This window comes from Neomonachus schauinslandi, chromosome 4, assembly GCF_002201575.2.
Source record: "Neomonachus schauinslandi chromosome 4, ASM220157v2, whole genome shotgun sequence".
Lineage (NCBI taxonomy): Eukaryota > Metazoa > Chordata > Mammalia > Carnivora > Phocidae > Neomonachus > Neomonachus schauinslandi.
This window is the reverse complement of record NC_058406.1, coordinates 99,499,166-99,517,640: the sequence shown is the minus strand read 5'-3', so window position 1 is coordinate 99,517,640 and position 18,475 is coordinate 99,499,166.

Sequence of the window (18,475 nt, the reverse complement as noted above, 5' to 3'; positions counted from 1 at the left end):
TCACTGGCAGTGATCCCTCCATGTCCTGGGAGCCTGTGAAACTTGTTGGCCAAAAAATGGCACTGCAGAAGGGAATGTAGTATAGATTGATCATTGGTTTGGGGCATTTAAAAGATGATAATGTGAGGAAAAAGTGCCCCTTCTTAGAGTTTCATAGTTTGATAGAAAAATGTCTTTTAAAATTCTTTTTTTTTTTAAAGATTTTATTCATTTATTTGAGAGAGAATGAGCTACAGAGAGCGTGAGGGGGGAGGGTCAGAGGGAGAAGCAGACTCCCTGCTGAGCAGGGAGCCCGATGCGGGACTCGATCCCGGGACTCCAGGATCATGACCTGAGCCAAAGGCAGTCGCTTAACCAACTGAGCCACCCAGGCGCCCCTAAAATTCTTTTAAAATGGCATAACCAGGGGCGGAGCAAGATGGCGGAGGAGTAGGAGACCTGGATTTCGTCTGGTCTCAGGAATTCAGCTGGATAGGGATCAAACCATTCTGAACACCTACAAACTCAACAGGATATCGAAGAAAAGAAGAGCAACAACTCTCTCATCAGAAAAGCGACCACTTTCTGGAAGGTAGGACGTGCGGAGAAGTGAATCCGAGGCGATATTCGGGAGGATAGACGGCGGGGGAGGGGCCTCCGTCGGCCGCTTCTGGCAAGTGATAGAGCCGCGGAGCACAAAATTGGAACTTTTAAAAGTCTGCTCCACTGAGGGACGTCACTCTGATGGCTAAGCGGGGGGTGGAACCCTCCGGGACAGTGTGGTCTCAGGACCCACGGGTCACAGAAAGACCGGGGGTGCCTGAGTGTGGCAGAGCTCCCAGGTATCGGAGCAGGGAAGCCGGCTGCAGAGGCGGAGCCCAGGCGCGGGCTCTCAGCTCGGGGTTGCCATAAACCGTGATCCGCGGCACAGTCGGGACCCTGCTCCTACAGCAGGGACCCAACAAGCGGCAGATCCGGGGAGACTCACCTTCCTCCCCTGGGAGGAGCCGCGCGGGAGTGCGCCGCAGGGATCTGCTGGGTTTGGAGACTCCACCCGGGGTCGGGTGCCAGAGATAGAAACGCGCGGTCACAGGCCGGGTGAGCACGGAGTGCGGCCGGAGACCGGGGAGACGGGAGTGACTGACAGCTTTTCTCTGGGGGCTCACTGAGGAGCGGGGCCCCGAGTTCTCGGCTCCTCCGCGGCAGAGATTGGGAGGCCGCCATTTTCACTCTCCGCCTCCAAAGCTGTACGGAAAGCTCGCAGGGAACAAAAGCTCCCGAGAGCAAACCCGAGCAGATTACTTAGCTGGGAGGGGGCAAGGGCGGGGCAATTCTGCCTCCGGCAAAGACATTTGGAAACCACGGCAACAGGCCCCTCCCCAGAAGATCAGCGAGAACAGCCAGCCAAGACCAAGTTTACCCATCAATGAGAACGGCAGAACTCCAGCTCTAGGGGACTACTGCCCATAGAATTCATGGCTTTTTTACCATGATTCTGTAGTCTTTCAAAGTTAATTTTTTTTAACTGTCTTTTTTTCTTTTTTTTTTCTTTTTGAATTTTTCTTTTTCCCTTTTTCAACCAACATCTTATCAATCCCTTTAATAAAAAAAAAATTTTTATTTTTCATTTTTAGAGTCATATTCTATCCCTTCATAGTAGTTACCCGTATTTTTGGCTTATATATATAAGTTGTTCTCTCTTTAAAATTTTGAGATAGTTTCTTCTAACAGATCAAAATATACCCTAAATCTCTAGTATGTGGTGTTTTCTATTCCCCTCCCTGATCACATCCTCTCCCTTTTTTTTTTCTTTTTTTAAATCCTCTTCTTTCTTTTTTCAAACAACTTCTTATCAATTCCTCTTATAAAATTTTTTATAATTTCCATCTTTACAGTCAATCCCTTCATCATATCAACCCTTATTTTTGTACATATATAAGTTTTTCTTTCTTTAAAATTTTGGGAGGCACTTTCTTCTAAAAGACCAAAATACACCCCAAATCTAGTGTGTGGCACTGATCTATATACCAGCCTGATCATATTTGATCACGTTCTGGTTTTTTTGTTGTTGTTGTTTTGTTTTGTTTGTTTTTGTTTTTATCTTTATCTTTTTCTTTTTTTTCTTTTTCTTTTTTCTCTCTTTCCCTTTCTTTTCCCACTGCTTCAGGTTTTTTCTGATTTGTTTAGAGTATATTTTCTGGGGACGTTGTTACTCTGCTAGCATTTTGTTCTCTCATTAATCTATTCTCCTCTGCACAAAGTGACAAGACGGAAAAAATCACCTCAACAAAAAGAACAAGAGGTAGTCCCAACTGCCAGGGACCTACTCAATACGGACATTAGTACGATGTCAGATCTAGAGTTCAGAATCATCACTTTAAAGATACTAGCTGGGCTTGAAAAAAATATGGAAGTTATTAGAGAAACCCTTTCTGGAGAAGTAAAAGAACTAAAATCCAACCAAGTAGAAATCAAAAAGGCTATTAATGAGGTGCAATCAAAAATGGGGGCGCTAACTGCTAGAATAAATGAGGCAGAAGAGAGAATCAGTAATGTAGAAGATGAAATGATGGAAAATAAAGAAGCTGAGAAAAAGAGAGATAAACAACTACTGGATCACGAGGGCAGAATTCGAGAGATAAGCGATACCATAAGACGAAACAACATTAGAATAATTGGGATCCCAGAAGAAGAAGAAAGAGAGAGAGGGGCAGAAGGTATAATGGAGCAAATTGTAGCAGAGAACTTCCCTAATTTGGGGAAGGAAACAGGCATGAAAATCCAGGAAGCACAGAGAACCCCTCTCAAAATCAATAAAAATAGGTCAACACCCCGACATCTAATAGTAAAACTTACGAGTCTCATAGACAAAGAGAAAATCCTGAAAGCAGCTCGGGAGAAGAGATATGTAACCTACAAGGGTAGAAACATTAGATTGGCAACAGACCTATCCACAGAGACCTGGCAGGCCAGAAAGGACTGGCAGGATATATTCAGAGCACTAAATGAGAAAAATATGCAGCCAAGAATACTCTATCCAGCTAGGCTGTCATTGAAAATTGAAGGAGAGATAAAAAGCTTCCAGGACAAACAAAAACTAAAGGAATTTGCAAACACAAAACCAGCCCTACAGGAAATCTTGAAACGGGTCCTCTAAGCAAAGAGAGAGCCTAAAAGCAACATAGACCAGAAAGGAACACAGACAATATACGGTAACAGTCACCTTACAGACAATACAATGGCACTAAATTCCTATCTTTCAATAGTTACCCTGAATGTAAATGGGCTCAATGCCCCAATCAAAAGACACAGGCTATCAGACTGGATTAAAAAACAAGACCCATCGATATGCTGTCTGCAAGAGACTCATTTTCGACCCAAAGACAGCCCCAGATTGAAAGTGAGGGGGTGGAAAACCATTTACCATGCTAATGGACACCAAAAGAAAGCTGGGGTGGCAATCCTTATATCAGACAAATTAGATTTTAAACCAAAGACTGTAATAAGAGATGAGGAAGGACACTATATCATACTTAAAGGATCTATCCAACAAGAAGATCTAACAATTGTAAATATCTATGCCCCTAACATGGGAGCAGCCAATTATATAAGCCAATTAATAACAAAAGCAAAGAAACACATCGACAACAATACAATAATAGTGGGGGACTTTAACACCCCCCTCACTGAAATGGACAGATCGTCTAAGCAAAAGATCAACAAGGAAATAAAGACTTTAAATGACACACTGGACCAAATGGACTTTACAGACATATTCAGAACATTCCACCCCAAAGCAACGGAATACACATTCTTCTCTAGTGCCCATGGAACATTCTCCAGAATAGATCACATCCTAGGTTATAAATCAGGTCTCAACCGGTACCAAAAGATTGGAATCATTCCCTGCCTATTTTCAGACCACAATGCTTTGAAACTAGAGCTCAATCACAAGAGGAAAGTCAGAAAGAACTCAAATACATGGAGGCTAAAGAGCATCCTACTGAAGAATGAATGGGTCAACCAGGAAATTAAAGAAGAATTAAAAAAATACATGGAAACCAATGAAAATGAAAACACAACTATTCAAAATCTTTGGGATGCAGCAAAGGCAGTCCTAAGAGGAAAGTATATAGCAATACAAGCCTTTCTCAAGAAGCAAGAAAGGTCTCAAGTACACAACCTAACCCTACACCTAAAGGAGCTGGAGAAAGAACAGCAAATAAAGCCTAAACCCAGCAGGAGAAGAGAAATAATAAAGATCAGAGCAGAAATCAATGAAATAGAAACTAAAAGAACAGTAGAACAGATCAACGAAACTAGGAGCTGGTTCTTTGAAAGAATTAACAAGATTGATAAACCCCTGGCCAGACTTATCAAAAAGAGAAGAGAAATGACCCAAATCAACAAAATCATGAATGAAAGAGGAGAGATCACAACCAACACCAAAGAAATACAAACAATTATAAGAACATATTATGAGCAACTTTATGCCAGCAAATTAAATAACCTGGAAGAAATGGATGCATTCCTAGAGATGTACCAACTACCAAAACTGAACCAGGATGAAATAGAAAACCTGAACAGACCTATAACCAAGGAAATTGAAGCAGTCTTCAAAAATCTCCCAACAAACAAAAGCCCAGGGCCAGATGGCTTCCCAGGGGAATTCTACCAAACATTTCAAGAAGAATTAATACCTATTCTTCTGAAACTGTTCCAAAAAATAGAAATGGAAGGAAAACTTCCAAACTCATTTTATGAGGCCAGCATTACCTTGATCCCAAAACCAGACAAAGACCCCATCAAAAAGGAGAATCACAGACCAATATCCCTGATGAACATGGATGCAAAAATTCTCACCAAAATACTAGCCAATAGGATCCAACAGTACATTAAAAGGATTATTCACCATGACCAAGTGGGATTTATCCCTGGGCTGCAAGGTTGGTTCAACATTTGCAAATCAATCAATGTGATACAATACATTAACAAAAGAAAGAACAAGAATCATATGATCTTCTCAATAGATGCAGAAAAAGCATTTGACAAAGTACAGCATCTTTCTTGATCAAAACTCTTCAGAGTATAGGGATAGAGGGTACATACCTCAATATCATAAAAGCCATCTATGAAAAACCTACAGCGAATATCATTCTCAATGGGGAAAAACTGAGAGCTTTCCCCCTAAGGTCAGGAACGCGGCAGGGATGTCCACTATCCCCACTGCTATTCAACATAGTATTGGAAGTCCTAGCCACAGCAATCAGACAACAAAAAGAAATCAAAGGCATCCAAATTGGCAAGGAAGAAGTCAAACTCTCACTCTTTGCAGATGATATGATACTTTATGTGGAAAACCCAAAAGACTCCACCCCATAACTGCTAGAACTCATACAGGAATTCAGTAAAGTGGCAGGATATAAAATCAATGCACAGAAGTCAGTGGCATTCCTATACACCAACAACAAGACAGAAGAAAGAGAAATTAAGGAGTCGATCCCATTTACAAGTGCACCCAAAACCATGAGATACCTAGGCATAAATCTAACCAAAGAGACAAAGGATCTGTACTCAGAAAACTATAAAATACTCATGAAAGAAATTGAGGAAGACACAAAGAAATGGAAAAACGTTCCATGCTCATGGATTGGAAGAACAAATATTGTGAAGATGTCAATGTTACCTAGAGCAATCTACACATTCAATGCAATCCCCATCAAAATACCATCCACTTTTTTCAAAGAAATGGAACAAATAATCCTAAAATTTGTATGGAACCAGAAAAGACCCCAAATAGCCAGAGGAATGTTGAAAAAGAAAAGCAAAGCTGGCGGCATCACAATTCCGGACTTCCAGCTCTATTACAAAGCTGTCATCATCAAGACAGTGTGGTACTGGCACAAAAACAGACACATAGATCAGTGGAACAGAATAGAGAGCCCAGAAATGGACCCTATACTCTATGGTCAACTAATCTTTGACAAAGCAGGAAAGAATGTCCAGTGGAAAAAAGACAGCCTCTTCAACAAATGGTGTTGGGAAAATTGGATAGCCACATGCAGAAGAATGAAACTGGACCATTTCCTTACACCACACACAAAAATAGATTCCAAATGGTTGAAAGACCTCAATGTGAGACAGGAGTCCATCAAAATCCTAAAGGAGAACACAGGCAGCAACCTCTTTGACCTCAGCCGAAGCAACTTCTTCCTAGAAACATCGCCAAAGGCAAGGGAGGCAAGGGCAAAAATGAACTATTGGGACTTCATCAAGATAAAAAGCTTTTGCAAAGCAAAGGAAACAGTCAACAAAACCAAAAGACAACCAACAGATGGGAGAAGATATTTGCAAATGACATATCAGATAAAGGGCTAGTATCCAAAATCTATAAAGAACTCATCAAACTCAACACCCAAAGAACAAAGAATCCAATCAAGAAATGGGCAGAAGACATGAACAGACATTTTTCCAAAGAAGACATCCAAATGGCCAACAGATACATGAAAAAGTGCTCAATATCGCTCGGCATCAGGGAAATCCAAATCAAAACCTCAGTGAGATACCACCTCACACCAGTCAGAATGGCTAAAATTAACAAGTCAGGAAATGACAGATGTTGGCGGGGATGCGGAGAAAGGGGAACCCTCCTACACTGTTGGTGGGAATGCAAGCTGGTGCAGCCGCTCTGGAATACGGTATGGAGGTTCCTCAAAAAGTTGAAAATAGAGCTACCATATGATCCAGCAATTGCACTACTGGGTATTTACCCCAAAGATACAAAAGTAGGGATCCGAAGGGGTACGTGCACCCCGATGTTTATAGCAGCAATGTCCACAATAGCCAAACTGTGGAAAGAGCCAAGATGTCCATCAACAGATCAATGGATAAAGAAGATGTGGTATATATATATACAATGGAATATTATGCAGCCATCAAAAGGAATGAGATCTTGCCATTTGCAACGACGTGGATGGAACTGGAGGGTATTATGTTGAGTGAAATAAGTCAAACAGAGAAAGACATGTATCATATGATCTCACTGATACGAGGAATTCTTAATCTCAGGAAACAAACTGAGGGTTGCTGGAGTGGGGGGTGGGGTGGGAAGGATGGGGTGACTGGGTGATAGACACTGGGGAGGGTATGTGCTCTGGTAAGCGCTGTGAATTGTGCAAGACTGTTGAATCTCAGATCTGTACCTCTGAAACAAATAATGCAATATATGTTAAGAAAAAAAAAAAAGAAGAAGAAGAAGGAAGCGGGGGAAATCGGAGGGGTAGACGAACCATGAGAGACGATGGACTCTGAAAAACAAACAGGGTTCTAGAGGGGAGGGGGGTGGGAGGATGGGTTAGCCTGGTGGTGGGTATTGAGGAGGGCACATTCTGCATGCAGCACTGGGTGTTATGCACAAACAATGAATCATGGAACACTTCATCTAAAACTAATGATGTAATGTATGCGGATTAACATAAGAATAAAAAACAAACAAACAAACCTACTATTAAAAAGGCCCACAAAAAAAAAAATGGCATAACCAATACTAATTCTTCAGGTTGATGCTTCCTGGGCTTTCTTTTCTCTCTAACCCTCTCTCTCTCATGATGACTTTTCTTTCAAATGCTGTACCAAGGACTTGGAATCATTAACTGTTTACCATAACACCCCATTAAGTCAAAGCTCATTCAAATGACTGCTTCATTCTAGCCAGCAAGATGTCTGTTTTGTCTAAGAAAAAGTTAAATCAGAGACCATTTCTAAGCATCACATGAAGATAAGTTTGAAGAATATTTTCTGTGGTTTTTTTAGAGGCAAGATAATTAAAATAGAAAAAAAAAAATTAGCAGGAGTCTGGAAAAGAACAAGGAAGTGCTGTATCAGTAAATCCAGAGCACTAAACCCATAAATATGACAGAGCTGGCTGGGAGAGTTCCGTGCAGGGGAAATTGAACTTCCAAGGAATCATATAACCTGGACGGTAGTCACAATTCTGCCACCAACTCACTACCTTTGTGAATTCAAACAAGCCACCGATTTTCCCCTAGTCCTCCTTTTCCCTATTGGTAAAATGAGGGATCCTTTAAAGACCTTTTCAACAACAACAACAAAAAATTGTGAGATTGTTCATTGTCTGTGGATATTGTCTCTTCAACAAAATTTAGCTTGGGGGTTGGCCTGCTCCCATCACCTGGCCTGCTTCTGCATCTCCTCCCACACAGGGAATGCAGAGCTATCACAGCAGGAGTGAAAAGATTTAACAGAAAAGAGGGTGAATCTGAGAAACTGTCTTTGTAGTAATGGGTCATGTTGGATGAGTATGGGGGGTAGACTTTTTTACTTGCCATTACGTGTGAACCAGGGCTCCTGATATTGCGGAGTTTTTTGATACTCCCAGAATCCCGCTTTTTCACCTGGGTATTTCCAAGTTATTATTTGCAGGCTGGATGACTTTGCGAACACTTTGATGATTTGTTAGGAATGAGTTGGCAACTTTGGCCAGATTTTAGTTCTTTTTCCTTTGAGAAAAGGAGGATTAGCTAACAAAGCATGTTGTGTCCTGGGTAGGTAATGGCTTGATTAATGTGCTTTGACTCACTGCCCAAGTAAGCAGCTGATGGGAGCCATAAACCCACGGTCAAACTTGTATAAATTAGCTACATCCCAGAGAAGCAGTGTGTTAGAGGCTTGAAGAGCTACGTAAGGTCCTCTTAGTGCACCTGCCCTGTACTACAAGTGATTAGGAAGTGAAAAGCAGGTGAGGTAATGATGGGGGGGCGGTGGCAAATCATCAGCGTGAGAGTTTCAGCCAAGCACCATAGGCTGCGTGGGGTTGAATAGAAAGGGGATTTGGAACAAAAGTTGCGATGTCAGTAATTTAAGCTTGAGTCTGCCCTTAACTGGTACATTCATGGGTAATTCACTTAACCTTTCTGAGACTCTGTTGCCTGATGCATCTGTAAAATAGGGTGCTGGATGAGACCAGCAAACCAATCAGGCAGGTTGCCCTCTTGCACCCCTCATTCTGCTGTAGCCCCTATTTGAAATTAACTGACATTTTTGTCTCTGCTACCACCTGATTTGGGGTCTGCTCTCAGTATCTTCTCTTCTCCACCAATCCACCAAAAGATTTCGTGGCATAAGGTGGTGCTGTGGGCTTTTGTCCCTCTTTCCCAAAACCACTGTGGATTTCTGAAATAGTATGCTAGGGAATGTATCGTGAGTCCTGTGTAGCAATGGTTTATTGCCGGGTTTTTGTTTTGTTTGTACGCCGTGAATCCTTTCAGAGTCCAAGGGAAAGAAAGCTATGGGTCTTCTCATCAGAAGAAAGTTGCTGCCGACACCTTCAGAAAAGGTTTAGAGAGTTCATGGACTCTGAAGGCCCTCAGGCTAAGAACCCACGCGCAAGAAAAATACCATTATTCTATTTCCAAGCTTGTACAGGACTGCTGCTCTCTCCAGGAAATGCTAGGAGCTGGAGGTAGAGGGGACCTAAGGAACTCGAAGGGCCTGAGCCTCACGAATGGCTTGGGAACTATGGTATTGGAGCTGTGAATGAGCCCTGGACACCACAGTCTCCTTGACAAGCGTGCCACTTCCTGGGGGAAAGCTGTGGCCCGAGACAACTTCCGCGAACCCTTCGCTAAAACGGATGAGAACTGTGAGCTTCTGGTTTCCAACCTAAAGTGGGAACATGATACCTTCTCGCTGTTCTCTTTGCAACGTGGTGTGAGTAAATTTGGGATGGCATTTCTCTGAGAAGGACACTATCTAAATTTAAAAGTTCTCAGTTTGGGCCAGTGAGTAATTCTGTTCCTGCCTGAGTTCATCTCATGGAGATCACATTTTCATACATCACTAGTTCGTGTATTAGCTCCCTTTTCACCGACACACACCTTAACATTTTTCATGCCCTTAGAAGATCATTCTGGGGATGACCAATTATCGGTGTACTCAGTCTGTTGGATACTCACTCACATCATTTCGTCGCTTTGACTTTCCCAGGGAAAAAGCATTCCTCTTGCAGACTCCTAGCCAGGTTTATTTCCCCCTTGGTCTTCGATATAAAGTTGCTGAGCTAATGGTGGAAATAAATAAGCACCGGCTGTGGCAAGATCCTCTTCTGAGTTCTTTGGAAATGTAAAAGTAGATGAAAGTGGAAACCGTTTCCTGATTCTATTTTGCATCTAACAGCTATTCTTCTATCTCATAAAAAGAAAAAAAAAAAGTCTCAAAAGCATCGAAGTTAAGGTCCTTTAATCTCTTTACCCCACTGCCTCTGCCCCCAGGTCTCACGGGCTCTGCTCAGTATTGAGCATTGTAATCAGTCCTGATTTGGCATACTTCGTAAAAGCAAGTTCGTTCTTTTGTGGAAGTCACTGACCGTTAATTACAGTCTGTTCAGAATTTAAATGAATCTAATCAACCTTCAATTTCAGAAACAAAAGTGTGTATTTTCTATTTTAAAACTTTTTATTAATAACTTTTCTAGCAAACACGAAAGTAGGTTTCAGCTTCACCAGTGATCAGTGGATGGCCATCTTGTTTCATCTGCATCCCTGCTCACTCCCCTTTGTCCTGGAATTCCAGACATTTCATTTCAAATGAAGCAAATTCCAGACATACCATTTCCCCCTGTAAATATTTCATTGTGTATACCTTTACCTTTGTAAATTTATTCCCAACACCAACACCTTAAAAAATGAACAAGTTTCTTACTATCATATCTAATCAGCATTGGCAGTTTCCTGCCTGTCTTATAAGTTGTTTTTGTACTTTCGTTGAACTGGGATTTAAATCGGTCTATGCACTGATGTTGGTGGGTACATCTCCAGTTTTTTGACGTACAGGTTTCCTTCCTTTCTCTTTATCGTTCTTGCTAATTTTCTCATCGTTGTTGATGTGTCTCCTATAGTTCTCCTATAGTTCCTATGATCTGGGTTTTGCTGATAATGTTATTTTATTTTATTTTTATTTATTTATTTTTTTTTTAATTTTTTAATTAATTTATTTGACAGGGAGAGAGAGACCGCGAGAGAGAGAACACAAGCAGGGGGAGTGGGAGAGGGAGAAGCAGGCTTCCCGCTGAGCAGGGAGCCCGATGCGGGGCTCGATCTCAGGACCCTGGGATCATGACCTGAGCTGAAGGCAGATGCTTAACGACTGAGCCACCCAGGTGCCCGCTGATAATGTTATTTTTAAGGAAATAAGAGTAACACAAGTACGTACTTGTTAAAAAGGTGGTTTTCAGTGTATATAAATGTTTCGCTTTTTGCTGAAAACAGCCTAGCTCTAGAGTTTACAATTTAATTAGGCAGGGAAATGGAAGCATCAGGAGACGTCTCCACATTTTTATTCCTGCTCTCTCTTTGTTCGAAGACACCTTGGCAGATTGCACGCAGAGGTGTCACTTACCCACTGCTGAAATGAACTGGGCTGGAACGCCAGCCATTCTTCATCAACACCACCAAACAGTTATTTTGGGCAGAGAAATGGAAGAGCAGTTTTGCCTGTTGAATTTGTAGAGGGAAACTGGGGTGATTGAATGTATGCATCAAACCCTTTGGTCCCAACGCTCCTCTCTCTCTGTTGTGGTGAGCATCCTCTTGAGGACTGTTCATTCCAGTGGAAATATGATCACGGAATCATCTGGGGTGGAAAAGACTTCCTGAGGTCCCCTGGCCCCATCTGGTAACCTTAACAAGGATTTCAGCATCAACTCTCCAGAAGAAAGCTGTTTGTTAACAACTTTGTATCCCACATACACCTGCTGTGCATTCTAAGGTGGCTTTCTCTTTTGTCCTTCAGTGAAACAGATTGTTAAACTGTGTCTGTCTCTGCAGTGGGAGCTGTGCCTGTACCCATAGATGTATCTATGTAGCTCTTCAGTTACGATTAATTTTGATTCTTCCCTGTTGTCCTGTACAGGACATACACACCCTGTTCAACTATCCGTATATAGGAATGGTTTTTATAAAAAGGAAGATGTTTTTAATGAGTAGGTTTTGACTTACGGGATTATTGTAGACTTTTTTTTATTGTGTGTAATGATTAATTTTATGCATCAACTTGGCCGAGCCAATAGGTGCACAGATACTTGATCTAACATTCTGGGTGTTTCTGCGACAGAGTTTTGGGGTGAGATTAACATTTAAATTGGTAGGTTTTGAGTAAAGCAGATTGCTCTCCATAATATGGGTGGGCCTCATCCAGTCAGTTGAAGGCCTGACTAGAACAAGAAGACTGATTTCCCTAAGTAAGGAGGAATTCTCCAGCAGACAGCCCTTTGGACTAGAACTGTAGTAGCAGCTTTTATGGATCTCTAGCCTGCTGGCCCACCCTGTAGATTTTGGACTTGTCAGTCTCTATAATCACATGGGCCAATCCCTTATAGTAACTCCCTGTATGCACATCCTGTTGGTTTTGTTTCTCTGGAGAATGCTGACAAATGGTGTGGGGGGAAAAAAAAGCAAGTCGGTATATGCCCTGGATTTATCTAGCTGGCTGTTTTTGAAGTGGTGTTTTCTATTAAAGGGACGGAAAGATCACTGGAGAGGCCATCAGAAAATTGAGATTCTGGCCATAACTCTTCTAGCAAGCTGTCTCTTGGTTCCTGACCTGGTCATTTTCCCTTTCCAAGCCTCACTTTTCTGTCTGTAGAAGGAGTTAGAGCTAAGGGATTTCCAACTCGATGTTTCCGTGAAATAACAAATGTCGAACATTTGAGCCAGCTACTGAGGAGGTATCTGAAGCAGTTCTTCTGAGGACTGCCCGAGTGCTAGATCAGAAAAGAAGCTGAGGATGTATGCAGTAGTGGTGTTGGTACAATGCCAAGCACAGTGAAGAAAAGAATCATGGATAGAGGGGATACTCTGTGCATCAGGTAGGACGTTCTAACCATTTCATGTAAAGCATGGATGAGTAAATTGCCTGCATGAGAACCTGTAGCTTTCATGCCTTCTCCTCGAAGGGCGGATGGTCTCACTTTGAGGGCACTCAGAATGTGTCTCAGAATTGCAGGAATTCTTATTTTTTGCAGAGGGAGGAGAGTGGTGGTGAAGGCTTGACAGCTGTGACAAGCTGAGGCCCTCGGCCAAACTGAGGGGCCCCAGCACAACCAACAGACAGGAAATGCCTGACCCTAAGGACATTTGAGCTATTCTCGACCAAAGAGATTGGAAGGCGTCTCAGACTAGCTCTGGCTAATGGGATTGTAAATTGATTTCTCTGTTGCCTTGGTTTGAGCCTTTCTCTTTTTTCAGCTTGGGCTTTCCCCTCCAGGTAAAACAGTAACCACAAGGAGGAAACCTTATTATTTTAGCTTCTCCTGTCTGGTGAGTACTCAGTAGTTAGCTGCAGTAATCTTTTGGCTTTCTGTGGGAAATTAACGTTCACCTCATGTGGTAGCCTGCCATTCGGGAGGGTTGGCATTTTGGGTTGGACCATCTGGGTGTGTGACTGGGGAAGTCAGCTGCCCGCTTTGGATGTGGACACACTCTCCTTGATCACTGGAGGCATCCAGGCAAATATGGTCAGGTGGATTTCTTTGCCCTTGGGGTTCTTTCTAACCACAGGCTCACCGTGAAGACGCAGGACCCTGATGGCCATCTCCCCAGAGAGGCTAGTGCTGGTTGACTGTTTACTCAGTTGGTGCTGAGGACTGACAAATGATTAACCCCCTGGAATCCCTGGTTAGACCCGTTATGGTCATGAGTTCAGCCTTTTGGACCGCAGACTTAAATTGTTTTTCCAGCATTCTCCCCAGTCGGGCGTCCCTGCCCGGGCCTCTGCTATGGAAACCCTCCCTCAGGGAGCAGCTGGTGCACAGGGGGCGTGGGAAGTGAAGGCTGGAGGCTGCGGGGGAGCTGGGAGTCCGGCCTGTCAGCGCTGAGGTAAGGAAGGCATCCTTGAGAGGACAGGGAGACAGGAAAGGCGCTGCAGCCTGGAGGAGGTGGAGTGGGAGCCGCTCCTGGCCCTCTGCCCGGCCGCTTCCTTCCCCTGACATGACAGCCCCGCCGGCCTGGCTCCCGGCCACCTGGCAGTGGCCGTGGCACATGACTCCCCCACCCGGCCTGGCCAGGAGCCTGTAGGGGGAGGTCTGCGCACTGGCTGACCCCTCCGCCTGCCCGGGACCCCGGGTGGGCCATGCTCCGCTACCCCCCTTCCGGCTTCCCGGGCTCAGCGTGCCCTTCCCGGGCAGCGATGCCAAGGCAAGGGGCCAGGACATGTTGGCCAGAATCCTTACGATACCGGGAGCTCATCTGCTGAGGCTCGGTGTTCTGTATGTGTAGAACTGGGTGGGTGGCCCCCCGTGTCTGCCTCCCGGAATTACTGGATTATTAGAGTCAGATGAGCTGCATGGCCCAGGGGGGAGACTGTCTCACAGCAGGGGCCTGGGGGCACCTCATGCTACTCCGCCCACCCTGGCCAGAGGTGGCATGCGCGTGTGGGGTCCTGTGCCAGATGCCCTGGAGAACGATGGCCAGTGCCTTGTCTTTTAGGAAGGTGAGGGAAAGGGGCGCTTGTGTGCCCCAGCCTGCTCCCAGGAAGTGCAGTTGACTCCGTAAAGTGGTGGGGCTCCCGCTTCTGGAAAAGGGCTAGGTTTTGCACATAGCCCCAGAGGGGGCCACTGGGAAAATGCGCTCACTTCCTCTTCCCCCACCTCAATTCCCTCTCTTCCTTCCCTCCACACCTCCTTCCAGCATACTTTATCCCATTTACTTCCACTCTGTGGCTTTAGCTTCACATTGATCTGATTCATCTTTCCAGTGGGGTTGGATTTGTCTAGAAGGCATTTGAGCATCTTCCTAGTGACTTTCCAGGGTAATGAGCAAGACTCTTTTTGGAGTTGGGGGGCATGGAGTTGGGAGGGGACATGAAAATATTGCAAATTCTAGAAACTAGGCTTTGAGCAGTCTTGGCAGAGCTGACTGATCCCACCCTGGAGTGTCCTGCACCCCAGAGAAAGCTGTGGTGTTGGTGGGGGGCGTTTGGGGCATTAATAGCTTTGCTGTGCTAGTTGAGTAAAAATGAAAATGTCTCATGGGGGCGCCTGGGTGGCTCAGTTGGTTAAGCGACTGCCTTCAGCTCAGGTCATGATCCTGGAGTCCCGGGATCGAGTCCCACATCGGGCTCCCTGCTCAGCGGGGGGTCTGCTTCTCCCTCTGACCCTCTTCCCTCTCGTGCTCTCTCTCATTCTCTCTCTCAAATAAATAAAATCTTTAAAAAAAAAAGAAAATGTCTCATGGCCCTGACAGTGATGCTTCCTTGGATTAACTCTCTCCTGCATGTCCTAGGACAAGCTAGAAGAGGACTCAGGTACATTCAGACCCAACCTCCTCATGGAACACAAGCCCAGGGGGGCAAATACTCGAAGTCATACAGCACAGTGGCTGTGCTGGCCAAAAACAGGGGCTCCTCCCCATGGCTGCTCGTTCAATGATTAGAGCTAGATGCAGAATTAATTACTGACTGCCCTCACCAGTACCTGTTTGGTTTTCTGCCCCCCCCCCCCCAAACTTATTTCTCTTCTGTGGGGGTGGCCAGGGGGTGTCCCCTCCAGCGGCGTCTGGGTTTATTCAGCTTGTACTTTCTGAATGCAGGATGTATATCAACATCTCCAAACCACTGTGGAACTGCACCTCCCTCCCTCACCCCAGGCCCTCTTGCTGGCTCTTGTGTCCACAGGGTGGGCTGTTCGTTACAGAGCTTTTAGTAGCGAGGCCACAGGAAGCTCTGTGATATACTTGCCAAAGGCCATTCTTGGTGAATACAGCTGTGACCTTCAACTGAGGAGGGGTATGTGTGTGTATACATAATTTTTTAAATCCAGAAGTTCGCTTAAGTTTCGTAACATTACAGCTACCATTTATTGTGTCTCTCTACGCCTGCTGCTTTTACAGACCCTATAGGACATAAGCAAGTCTCATAGGCAGCAGTAGAGTTTTTATCGATGCAGAATCTGAAGGTGAGCAAGGTTAAGGAACTTGCACAAGGTAAAGTAGCTGACAGAGCAGAGGATTTGAACCTAGGTCAGTATAGCCGCAAATCTCTCACAGTGCCCTCCACCCATTCATTATCCAGCCCTGGCCTTGCCCAAGAAAACATGTTGCTAGTTTTTATTTTGAGAATGAATGGGAAAGAAGTTGGAACCAAATGTGCTTACAGATCTACTGGCTGACACTTCAGTTATACCACAGTGTTGAGATAACACTTCTGAAAATTGTCTTCCATAGATTGAGATAAGCACGATTTCTGTCCTTGTCTTCTTGTTGTTTCTAAAATAATGTAGCTTTTCCTTCAGTGTATTTTATCACATTAAAAACAAAGTTGGCTTTTTTTACTGATAAAAAAAATTTACATCTTTATTATAGAAAATACAGATGTTCACAAAAAGGAAAAGTGATCCCAAGCAACACACCAGCTTTTGGCTAAGAATATGGGCACTGGAACTATCCTGCAGGGGTTTGAATCCCTGCTGTGTCCCTGGTGATTTGTATGACCTTGAGCTAGTCACAGCTTCTTTGCCTGTTTCTTTGTGTGTCTCTGAAGTTGAAAATTATACCCTGCATCATTGAGTTGTTTAGATTAAATGGTGCAAAACCCTTAGAAGTGACCGAGATGTTTGATTAACACCTCAATGATGTTCTGATTTTCCTCTCTGAATCTGTATATACATGTGTAAATATATATGTGTGTATATATATATATGTATATATATATATACTGTATATTATATAGTATGCATATACTAATTAAGAAAATGAGATTTTAAAAAACACAACTAGTTTTCATCTAACAATATATCATGACTGCCTTTCCTTACTTCTGAATAGTCTTCTCTATTACTTGGTAGCTGCCTGGAACCTCATAATGGGATAGTGTGAATGGAACTGAATCCATATTGTGGGCCATGCAGATTTCCAGGGGATCTCAGCCTCTGGGGTCCTTCCAACTGGGGTTTTTAGGGGATCTCAGCCTCTGCCTCTTTTCCTTCTTCCCCCTTAAATCTATAAAAGCTATGTTTCTTCGTTTAATATCTCTGGTATGAGTTATCTCTTGGTTCCTGAGAAATCACAAATCAGAAAGTACTCTTGTTCTGTTTTTTGCTGTGCCTGAGGTACTAAGAAGGTGTGGTGTCCTTTTTAAAAAGGGGTTAGAGGAGAAACCCTAAGCTGCTCTGCTTTCCGGGGTGGACCCCTAACGCCCACCCTTCTGGGTGGGGAGCTGCGGGCAACTTCTGTGCCATCCCAGGCACCAGACCCTGCCATTTTAGTTTTATGAGTTTCTGGTGACATGCTTATTTGATGATTTTATTGATGTAGACTTCTACTCGCTGGTCTGGGATTAGGTCCCCCGCCCCTTCTCTGCTTTTAGCCACTAGCAAACCAATAGGTCACAAGTTTGAAAATCCTACTCTTACCTCTCCACCTCTAGCCCTAGGGGTGTGTTATATATGCAGACTCAAGTGATGTACTTGTTACAGAGTCTGAGCTCCAGAAGGCAAAGAGAGTTATGGGTGGAAGTGATTTAGGGTCAATAGTCTCTTGTGCAGTATTCCTCTTAAAAAGATTATGGTTTTAATGAGATTTTCTCCTAGAGCCTAATCCTGAGTGTCTGGAACCTGTCATTTTAAACCATATATCTTCTAAAGAAACTCAGCTACATTCCGGGACACTGTTGCCCGAACAGCCTCAGACACGGCCATTTTCTGATGATGTTTAAGGGACAGGCTTGATTTTTCACTCTAATCTAGGGAGTACATCCTCATCTCCGAGAAAGGGTAGAATATGCTAGATAGGGCAATGAGTCTGCCAAAATTACGATGGTGCCAGTATGTCTGAGGTGTGCTGGGATGGCATCAGGACTGAAAGAGAGAAATAATGTGTGTGCCATATTGGAAAGAGAAATGACCTGTGTATTCCACATTTGTAAAGCTCCAAGCATCAGTTCCTCTCTACAGTGTTTTCCAAAGCCCATCTTAACGTCTCCTTCTGATGTCCTCTCTGGGAGAAAGGTTAAGTAGCTTGCACTACTGATGAGGATACTGAGACAAGCAGAGGCCAACTGACTTGCCTTGGGCCCTGGAGTAAGGCTGGCAAGAGTGCAGAGCCAGGGCTGCCTTGGGGAAGGTCCTCTCAACAGAGGCAGGAAGAGCTCCCAGCCAAGGAAAGAGCATCTTGCTCAGCCGCATTCGTGTGAGTCCTGTTTGGGGGCTGCTGAGCCAGACAGCGCTGGACACTTCAAAGTCTCAGTTCAAGATCCTTGACCGATAATCTGCTTTGCTGCCTTGAGCTAAGCCGAAAGAGTGATGGATGGCAGAAGTCAATTATTTTTGGCTCAACTGCTCCATCTTGGCAAGGGGCCTTTACATGTAAACCCGACATCCACAAAGGGTTTAGGAACCTGATGTCATTTTCTTCCTACAATTCACACGTTGGCCTGTGCTGTAGATGGAGTTACCAGTTACGTGAGGGTCACATTCCTGTTCAGGGCT